This window comes from Pteropus medius, unplaced genomic scaffold, assembly GCF_902729225.1.
Source record: "Pteropus medius unplaced genomic scaffold, Ma_sr-lr_union100, whole genome shotgun sequence".
NCBI classification, from domain to species: Eukaryota; Metazoa; Chordata; class Mammalia; order Chiroptera; family Pteropodidae; genus Pteropus; species Pteropus medius.
The window spans coordinates 1,373,594-1,383,311 of record NW_024344436.1 but is presented as its reverse complement, the minus strand read 5'-3'; the positions used below and the strand labels follow the sequence as shown (position 1 = coordinate 1,383,311).

At 31.5% G+C, this 9,718-nt stretch overlaps 1 pseudogene; it reads right to left on the bottom strand.

The window, feature by feature from the left end:
• Window positions 1-7,415: 7,415 nt before the first annotated feature.
• LOC120610571 (uncharacterized) lies at window positions 7,416-7,534 on the bottom strand (annotated as a pseudogene).
• Between the last annotated feature and the right edge of the window lie 2,184 nt (window positions 7,535-9,718).

Sequence of the window (9,718 nt, the reverse complement as noted above, 5' to 3'; positions counted from 1 at the left end):
TCTACAATCTCTTTCAAAGAATAGAAGCAGAGAGAATACTTCCTAACTCATTCTTTGAGGCCAACATTATCCTCATATCAAAATCAAGGGCATTACAAGAAAAGAACAGATCATTATCTCTCATGAACATAAATGCAAAAATTCTGACCAAACATTACCAAACTGAACCCAATAATGTATAAAAGAATTACGTACCATGACTAAGTGGAATTTATGAAAGGTATGCAAGGTTGGTAAAACATTTGAAAATCAATTAATGTAATCAATTGCTGTAATTTTATCAGATCAGTAGTATAAAAATAAAAATTGCATGATCATATCAGTAAATGCAGAAAAAGCATGTGACACAATCCATCACTTATGCACAATAAAAACTCTCAGTAAATTAGGAATACAGGGAAATTTCCTCAACTTGATAATGAATATCTATTTTTAAAAATCTATAGCTAGCATCATACTAAATGATGAGAAAGTCAAAGTTTTCCCACTAAGATCAGGCGTAAGGAAGGGTACCCCTCTCATCACTTCTTTGTGACTTTATACTGGAGTTCTAGCGAATGTAGTAAGACAAGAAAAGGAAAAGGTGTACAGATTGGAAAGGAATAAATTCTGTCTTTGTTCACAGATGACATAATCATGTATGAAGAAAATCTTAAAAAATTGACAAGAAAATTCCTGGAACAAATAAACAATTATAGCAAGGTTGCAGGATACAAGGTTAATATACACAAGTCACTTTATAAAAGCAATGAACAAGTGGAATTTTAAATTAAAAACAAAATACCATTATATTAACTTCCCCAAAATGAAATACTTAGGTGTAAATCTAACAAAATATGTTCAAAGGTTTATATGAGAAAAACTTCACACTCTGAGAAATGAAATCAAAGAAGAACTAAATAAAGGGAGAGATATTCCATGTTCATGGGTAGGAAGATGTAATATTGTCAAGAAAACGATTCTTCCCAATTTGATCTACAGATTCAATGTAATCCAAATCAAAATATCAGCAAGTTATTTAGTGGATGCCATAAATCTGATTCTAGAATTTATATGGAGAAGCAAAAGAACCAAAATAGTCAACACATTACTAGCAAATAACAAAGTTGGGAGAGGGAAACTACTCAGTTTTAAGACTTACTATAAAGCTACATTAATCAAGACAAAGTTCTATTAGCAAAACAAAGAGATCAATGGAATTGAATAGAGGAGAAATAGACCTACATAAATATAATCAACTGATTATAATATATATTATTATATATATTATATTATATTATTATATATTATATTATATTATATTATATTATATTATATTATATTATATTATATTATATTATATTATTATATATATTATAATATATTATATATATTATATTATATTATATTATTATATATTATATTATATTATTATATATTGTACAGTATATATATATATATTATATATATTATATTATATTATATTATATTGATATATTATAATATATATATATATTATATTATATTATTATATGTATTATATTATATTATTATATATATTATTATATATTATAATCAGTTGATATATATATAATCAGTTATATATATATATAACTGATTATATATATATAATATTATATATTATATGTTATATATATAATAATAATTATATATATTATAATCAGTTGAGTATATATATATAATCAGTTATATATATATAATCAGTTGATTATATTTATGTAGGTCTATTTCTCCTCTATTCAATTCCAGAAATAGACCTACATAAATATAATCAACTGATCTTTGACAAAGGAGCAAAAGTAATACAGTGGAGGAAAGATAATCATTCAACAAATATTACCGGGACAACTGTACATCCACATAAAAAAACAAAGAAAGAATTTAGACACAGATCTTAAACCTTTTGCAAAATTTAATTCAAAGTGGATCACAAACATAAATGTAAAATGCAAACCATAAACTCTTAGAGATAATATAGAAGCAAACCTACATGACATTGGGTATTGTAATTATTTTTAGATACACCACCAAAACATGATCTATGAAAGAAATAATGGATTAGCTGGATTTTATTAAAAGTAAAAAATTCTGCTCTGCAAAAGACAATGTCAAGAGAATGAGAAAGCAAGCCAAATAATCCATATTAAAAAAATAAGATATCACTACACACGTATTAGAATGGCCAAAATTCAGAACCCCAAATGCTCGTGAAGATGCAGAACACAGTCATTTATTGCTGGTGAGAATGCAAAATGATATAGGTATTTAGAAAGGCAGTTTGGCAGTTTCCTATAAGACCAGACATACAATCCAGCAATTGTACTCTTTGATATTGACTCAAAGGAGTTGAAAATTTATGTCCATACAAAAAGCTGTACATGATGTTTATTGCATCTTTATTCATAATGGCCAAAACCTGGAAGCTATCAAGATGTCCTTCAGTTGGTGAACGAATAAACTGTGGTACATCCAAACCATAGAATATTATTCTGTGCTAAAAATAAATAAGCTATCAAGCCATAAAAAAAACCATGGAAAACCTTATATGCATTACCAAATAAAAGAAGTCAACCTGAAAAGGCTACGTATTGTATGATTCTAACTATATGACATTCTGGAAAAAGCAAAACTATGGAGACAATAAAAAGATTAGTGGTTAGGGAATGAGGGAGTGAGGGATGAATAGGTGGAGCATAGGGAATTTTTAGGATAGTGAAAATATTATACCATACTCTGTATTATATCATATTGGTGGATACATGTCATTACACATTTATCCAAAACCATATACAATGTACAACCTCAAGAGTGAACCATAATGTAAACTGTGGATTTTGGGTGATTATAATGTGTCAATGTTGGTTCATCAATGGTAACAAATCTACCACTCTGGTGGGTGATATGGATAATTGGGAGGCTATGCTTGTTTGGGGGCAGAGAGTATATGGTGCCTTCCTCTCGATTATACAATAAACTTAAAACTGCTCTAACAATGTCTTAAGAAGAAAAGTAAAAAAAAAAAATAATAATAATAATACAATATCCAAAATGAGCAATTTTACTCAGTGGTCTTAACCAAATCATGGAGATAACAGAGGATCATTAGGATAATTCAATATCAATTATTTAATCTGAAGAGTAGAGATAAAAGTGATAAGGAAAAGAAGACTCAGAGATATGTGGGACAATATTAAAAGTCTGAATATTGGTATAGCTTTTATGGAAGACAGTATGGCATTTCCTTAAAAAATTAAAAATATAACTACTATATGATCCCAGCAATTCTACTACTGGAAATATATATATTTGATATATATCAGAGATACCTATATACCTATGTTCACTGCAGCATTATTCAGAGTATCTAAGATATGGGAGTAAATTAAATGTCTGTGAACAGATAAATGGATTAAAAAAGTGAATATACATACATATAATAGAACATCATTCAGCTTTAAAAAAATAAGGAAATCTTGTCATTTGTGAAAACATAGACAAAAGTGGAGATATTGTGTAATGAAATAAGCCAGGCACAGACAGAGAAATATTATATGATCTCACTTACATGTGGAATCTAAAAAGAAAAGTAAGATAGAAAGAGTCATACTGTGATAGCCTGCTGAAATGTGAAAGGGTTAAAGGATAATTAAAACCTGAAACTGGACAAAGGAAGTCTATAACTTAGGCCTAGTTTCTGGAATCCCTAACTACATTCTGTTAATCATGAAACTTGTAACAATGAGCTCATATGCTAACTGCCAATTTTAGCCTGTGCAACCCTGCTTGCTTGCGTGGCATGAAAAGTAATCAACTGTTTATAAGCTGAAAATTACTGTTTGGCCATCTCCCACGAGAATACTGGCTATTGCCCATGGGAACATAGGCAATCACCCAGGAACATAACATTCTAACAACAAGCTTTCTGCTTCTGTACTCCCCGCTTGCACACCTGACCAGTGGGTTGACAGGTAGTGAATAGGAGAAAGATAGACCTTTGTGTTTAAGATAGAATGAAGAATGGGATTTAGGGTTTAAAAACCTTGTATCTTGGCATTTCGGGGCTACTCCTTTGTACAGGACAGCCTCCGGCTAATAAACAGCCTTTAAGAGCATACTTGGTTTGGTCTATTCTATACAGGCCACAACAATACTTATAATGACTGAGCAACAAAGGATAATTATCTCTCAGAGAGATCTAGATCTAGGAAAGAAATAAGATGAGGCCTAAGATTTCCCCACCTGACTTTTTTGAGAGTATCCAAGATATAACTTAGGAATGGGAGACCCAGAAGAAGTATGGAAATATCCCTGAGTTTAAGAGACACAACTGAAAGTCCAGGGTGATCAAGATGAGTGGAGTTCCCAGAACAGTGTCAGGAGCAAGCCACACAGAGAAAAATCCAGAGACAAGCAGAGGATTCTCCTGTTCAGCAAATCACTCATCAGCACATGTGTGTGAGGAAACTACTTGAAGCAGGGGAAAGAAAAATGCATAATGATTAGAAGGAATAGTAGCAGACATGTAACAGGGATATTGCTCGTTACAACCAAATAGATGGAAAAAATTGATAATTTATGAGTCATTGAGTACAAGACTCAGAAAAGTCTTGCCTTAATAGTAGGAAATAATTAGTCTGAGACTAAATGCTGTTATGATCCCACTAACAGGTCTACAAAGCAGGAAATAAAAGGATCAAACTGTTTATAAGTTTCTTAACAGCCTCAGGATAAAAACTAGAGATAAAAACTGAAGTTTTTCAGGTTAAAATTAGACTGAATGAGATGAACTAATCTTGAAGATACAGCTGTCCAAATGATTTACAGAAAGAAAAAAATTAACAAAAATTTTAAAAGCATCAGTGAACTCCAGACTAGCTTCAAGTGGCCTAATACATGTATTTGAAATCCCTGAAAAAGAAGAGGAAACAGAAAAAAATGTTTAAAGAAATAATTTACAAAACTTTTCCAATTTTGTTGAAAACTATAAAGCCGCAAGTCTAAAAAGCACAGTCATGCCTAAGCACAAAAAAATACGGAATACTACAACAAGACAAATAATTAAATTGATGAAAATTGGTGATGATAAAAAGAAAATCTTAGAAGCCATCTGAGGAGGGGAAAAAAATCATTATTTAAAAAGATAACAATGATTTTTTTTGTCTGAAACAATGAAATCAAGAGGACAATGTAGCAATATATTTTAAGTACTGAAAGAAAAAATAACTCCAAACTTAGAATACTATACTCAGTGGAAATATTTTTCAAAATGGTATACAAAAGTTAAAATAATGCATCACCATAAGACCAATCTATAAAAAATGTTACAGGAAATCTTTAAGGCAGATGAAAAATAAGTCCATGTAGATATATAGATATACCCAAAAGAATGAACACTACTCATCTTAGTTAAGATTTATATATATATATATATATATATATATATATATATATATATATAATATTTTTTTTATTATTAAAATATCTTCAATGGATAATTGGCTGTTTAAATAGAAGAATAAAAACGAAACATGAAGGTTGTAACATATGTATATGTGAAATATTTAATAACAAAAGACAAGAAGGGAGAATTGGAAGTAAACTGCTATAATAAGGTTCTTATACTATACATAAAGTGTATAATGTCGCTTGAAGGTAGACAGTAATAAAGATGTGTATCAAAAAAATCTAATAAACATAGTTACTAAACCAACAAATAGAGATGAAATACTAAAAAATACTGAATCCAAAATGAGGCAGGAAAAAGGAGAAAAAGGAACAAAAAAATGAATAGAATAGAAAGCAAATACTAAGATGTTAGACTGACACACTATCTTATCAATAATTACATTAAAAGGAAATGTTTTAAAAACCTGACTTAAAAACCAAGTTTATCAGATTGAATAAAAAAGCAAGACTCAAGTTTATACCAACCAGAAAGGCACACTTTAACTATAAATTCACAAATAGCTTAAAAATAAAATGATGGAATAACATATAGTATGCTAACTTTAATCAAAAGAAAGCTGTAGTATCCATATTAATAACAGACAATCCATTAAAAAGCAAATTATATTACTAGGAGTAAAAAAGGCACATTTTATAATAAAAAGGAATCAATTCATCAGGAAGATATGACAATTTTAATGTTTATGCACTAAAAACAAAACCTAAAAATACATAAAGCGAAAGCTTGTAGAACTGAAAGGAGAAATCAAAAATTCCAAAATTATAGTAAATTTCAACACTCTCTCAATAATTAATAGAATAGACCAAAAGTCAAACAGAGTATAGAAGACTTGAACAATGCTATCATCCAACTTGATGTAATTGATAATTATAGAACACTCCGCCCAGCAATAGTAAAATAAACATTTTTTTAAAAAATGCATATGGAATATTTACGTCTACATTTAAGGCCAAAAAACAAGTCTCGATAAATTTTTAAAAAATCAAGTCATAGAAATTTTGTTCTCTGATGATATTGGAATTAAAAAATCAAAACAAAAAGATCTCTAAAAAATGTCCAAATACTTGGAAACTAAATAACACACTTCTAATTAACACATGGAACACAGAAAAAGTAAAAAAGTGTATTAGAAAATATTATGAACTGAATAAAAGTAAAACATCATTTCAAAATTTGTGAGATGCTGCTAAAGCAGTACTTAAGAGAAAATTACTAACACTTAAAGTACTTGTTTTAGAAAAGAAAGTCTCAAATCAATTATCTCAGCTTCTACCTTAAGAAACTAGAGAAAAACCAAATTTTTCAAAAGTAAGCAGAAGAAAGTGATGCAGGAGAGAGCAAATTTCCCCAAGTTGGTGGGGGAGACCAAGCCCTGCCCCGAGAGAAGAGGGTCCTTTGGCAGAGAGCATAGAAAAAACTCAACACACACGCCAAAGTTAGAGTCAAAAGGAAAGTTTATTAGAAAAGAGGTAAAGCTCCACAGACAGAGTATGGTCTCCTCTCAGAGACAGAGAGTGAGAGGGACCAAGAGAGGCTTGGAAAGACAGTGAGTAGAGGGCAGAGTGTTCAGAGAATTCAGTTTATATATCATTTTTTAGTTCCTGTGAGTTGTTGTTTAAATAACTTTGTTAACCCACTTACTTTGATATGGACATACAGTGAGGAGGGGGAAGGGTATGTAGCATGAAAAGGTAAGAATATGTAGAGTGAAAGGCCTGCTGGCAGTTCCTAGCCTTTAATCCATAGGCTCCCCATGGTTTTAGTCATAGGGAAAGACTCTTGGTTCCTGGTTTCCCTTCACAGGTGTGGAGAATGGGTTGTTAGTAATCTAGCAAAAATCTTCCTTTGTTCTGAAGGTGTCCTTCTGGGGTGGCTGCAGGGCTGATCAGCAATACCAGTCCCTGAATGTGGTTTGATTATTTTTCATTTATTTATTTATTTATTGTTATGCCTACAGCACCTGGTCTTCCTAGGTGGTCTTCCATCCAAGTACTTACCAGGCCTGACCCTGCTTAGCTTCCAAGATCAGATGGGATTGGGCTTGTTCAGAGTGTCATGGCCATAGACTCTTGCTTAATATTTTTAATTCTCTTGCCTCCTCCCTACATTAAAAGAAAATAATAAAGATCAGAACAGAAATTAATGAAACAGGAAACAAAAACAATAGGAAAAATTAAGAAAAGCTAAATCAGGGCTTTGAAAAAATCAATTGTATTAAGCATGCTTTTTTATTTTCTGTATTTCTTGTGCTTTAACATATAAAGCTTTGCTGATTCTGGAGAGACTACCCTCCCAAGACTATCCAATTCCTAGAGATAGTAAACTGCCTATAAAGTGTATCTTTCACTTGCAAATCATCCCATCTAGAAACCACACTCCAACCATCTTTTTTATAGGACTCTCACAAGACTCTCACATTCTGCCCATTATTTTCCTGCCAGGAACCAGACAAATATAGACAGACCTTATACCTCAGAGCCTGCTGAAATTATTGAAACTTTCCAATCTTAAACCTGCTAACACTGCAAAGGAAGGAAGGAAGGAAGGAAGGAAGGAAGGAAGGAAGGAAGGAAGGAAGGAAGGAAGGATGGATGGAAATGACTTCAATTTATATCTCGTACCAGATACAAAAGTTAACTGAAATAAAATTCTACTAAATGTAAAACATATAACTACATAACTTCTACAACAAAACATAGATATTTATGACCTTGAGTTAGACACAGTTTTCTTACTTACAACATCAAAAACATTATTTGCAAAATAACAAATTAATAAATTGATCTTCATTAAAATTAAAAACTTCTACCTTTTGATAGACACTGTGAAAAGAATTAAAAGACAAGCTTCAGTTGGGTAGAAATATTTTTAAATCATTTATCTGATGAAATATTTACACTCAGACCATATAAAGAGCTTTTAAACTTAATAATAAGGAAAAACTCCAATTAAAAAATAAAAAAAATTGAATTGACACAGATAATACAGATGGAAATAAGCATGTGGAATGAACTTCAGCACCATTAGTCACTAGGGAATTACAAATTAAAACCATATGAGATATCACTACATGTCTATTAGAATGGCTAAAGTTAAAATCCTTACTATCCTAAGCATTGGCAGGAATGTGGAGAAATTTGAATTCTTCTACACTGTTGGTGAGAAGGTAATATGGTATAACTACTTTGGAAAACAGTTTGGCAATTTCCTAAAAATTAAACATAGATGAAACCATTCCACTGTAAGGTGTTTTCCCATAAGAACCAGAATCATATGATATAAATATTTGTCCACATATGTTTATAGCAGCTTAAAGTTTGATAGCCAAAAACTAGAATCAACCCAAATCTTGATTGGATAGTAGATAAATGGATGAATAAACTGTGGTTCATACAATAGGACACTGCCCAGCAATAAAAAGGCATTCACTACTAATGTACTTAACATGAATGAATCTTAAAATAATTGTGCTCATTTAAGAACTCAGACAGTAAAGAGCAAATGCTGTACTTTTCCACTGATACAAAATTCTAGGAAATGCAAACTGTGGTGACAGAAAATATATCAATGATTATCTGGGGCCCAGGCAGGACTAAAGGTGTGGTGGAACCCAGAGAGAGGGATCACATAGGAAGAAGAGCAAATTTTTGGAGATGATGGATAGTTTACTATCTTGAAAGTATCTCGATGGATACTTTCACTAGACCATGGTAGTTTCATGGTATACACATACATCGAAACTTATCAAATTATACATCTAAAACCAAAAATCGACAAAGTCACTGTTCTCAGGCTTTATAGCAAGTTCAATTAACCAATCAAATCATAAATAGTGTATCCTATAAATTGTTTCAGAAAACAGAAACAGAAGCAACAATCTTCGAATCATTTAACAGGGCTAATATCACTCTGAAACAATACTAGAACAGGATAGCATGAGAAATGAAAAAGATTGCTTTTGGGCAGATCGGGATAGCATGAGAAATGAAAAAGATTGCTTTTGGGCAGATCGATACCTTGGTTGTGGGTCCTCTGTTGGGGGCGGAGGGGAAGGCCTAAAAGGACCTTCAGCAGCACCTCTTATGCAGTTGGATTTACTAGGGTCAAAGAAAAGCGCTTTGGCTCCAGCGACAGGGGCAGACTCAGTTCCTTCAGCTGCATGTGCTCCAGCTGTTCTACTCTTGATGTTTACTAAGCAGCCAACTGTTTAGAGACAATTTAATTGTAACAAGCCCTCACAGCTAAGTGTTC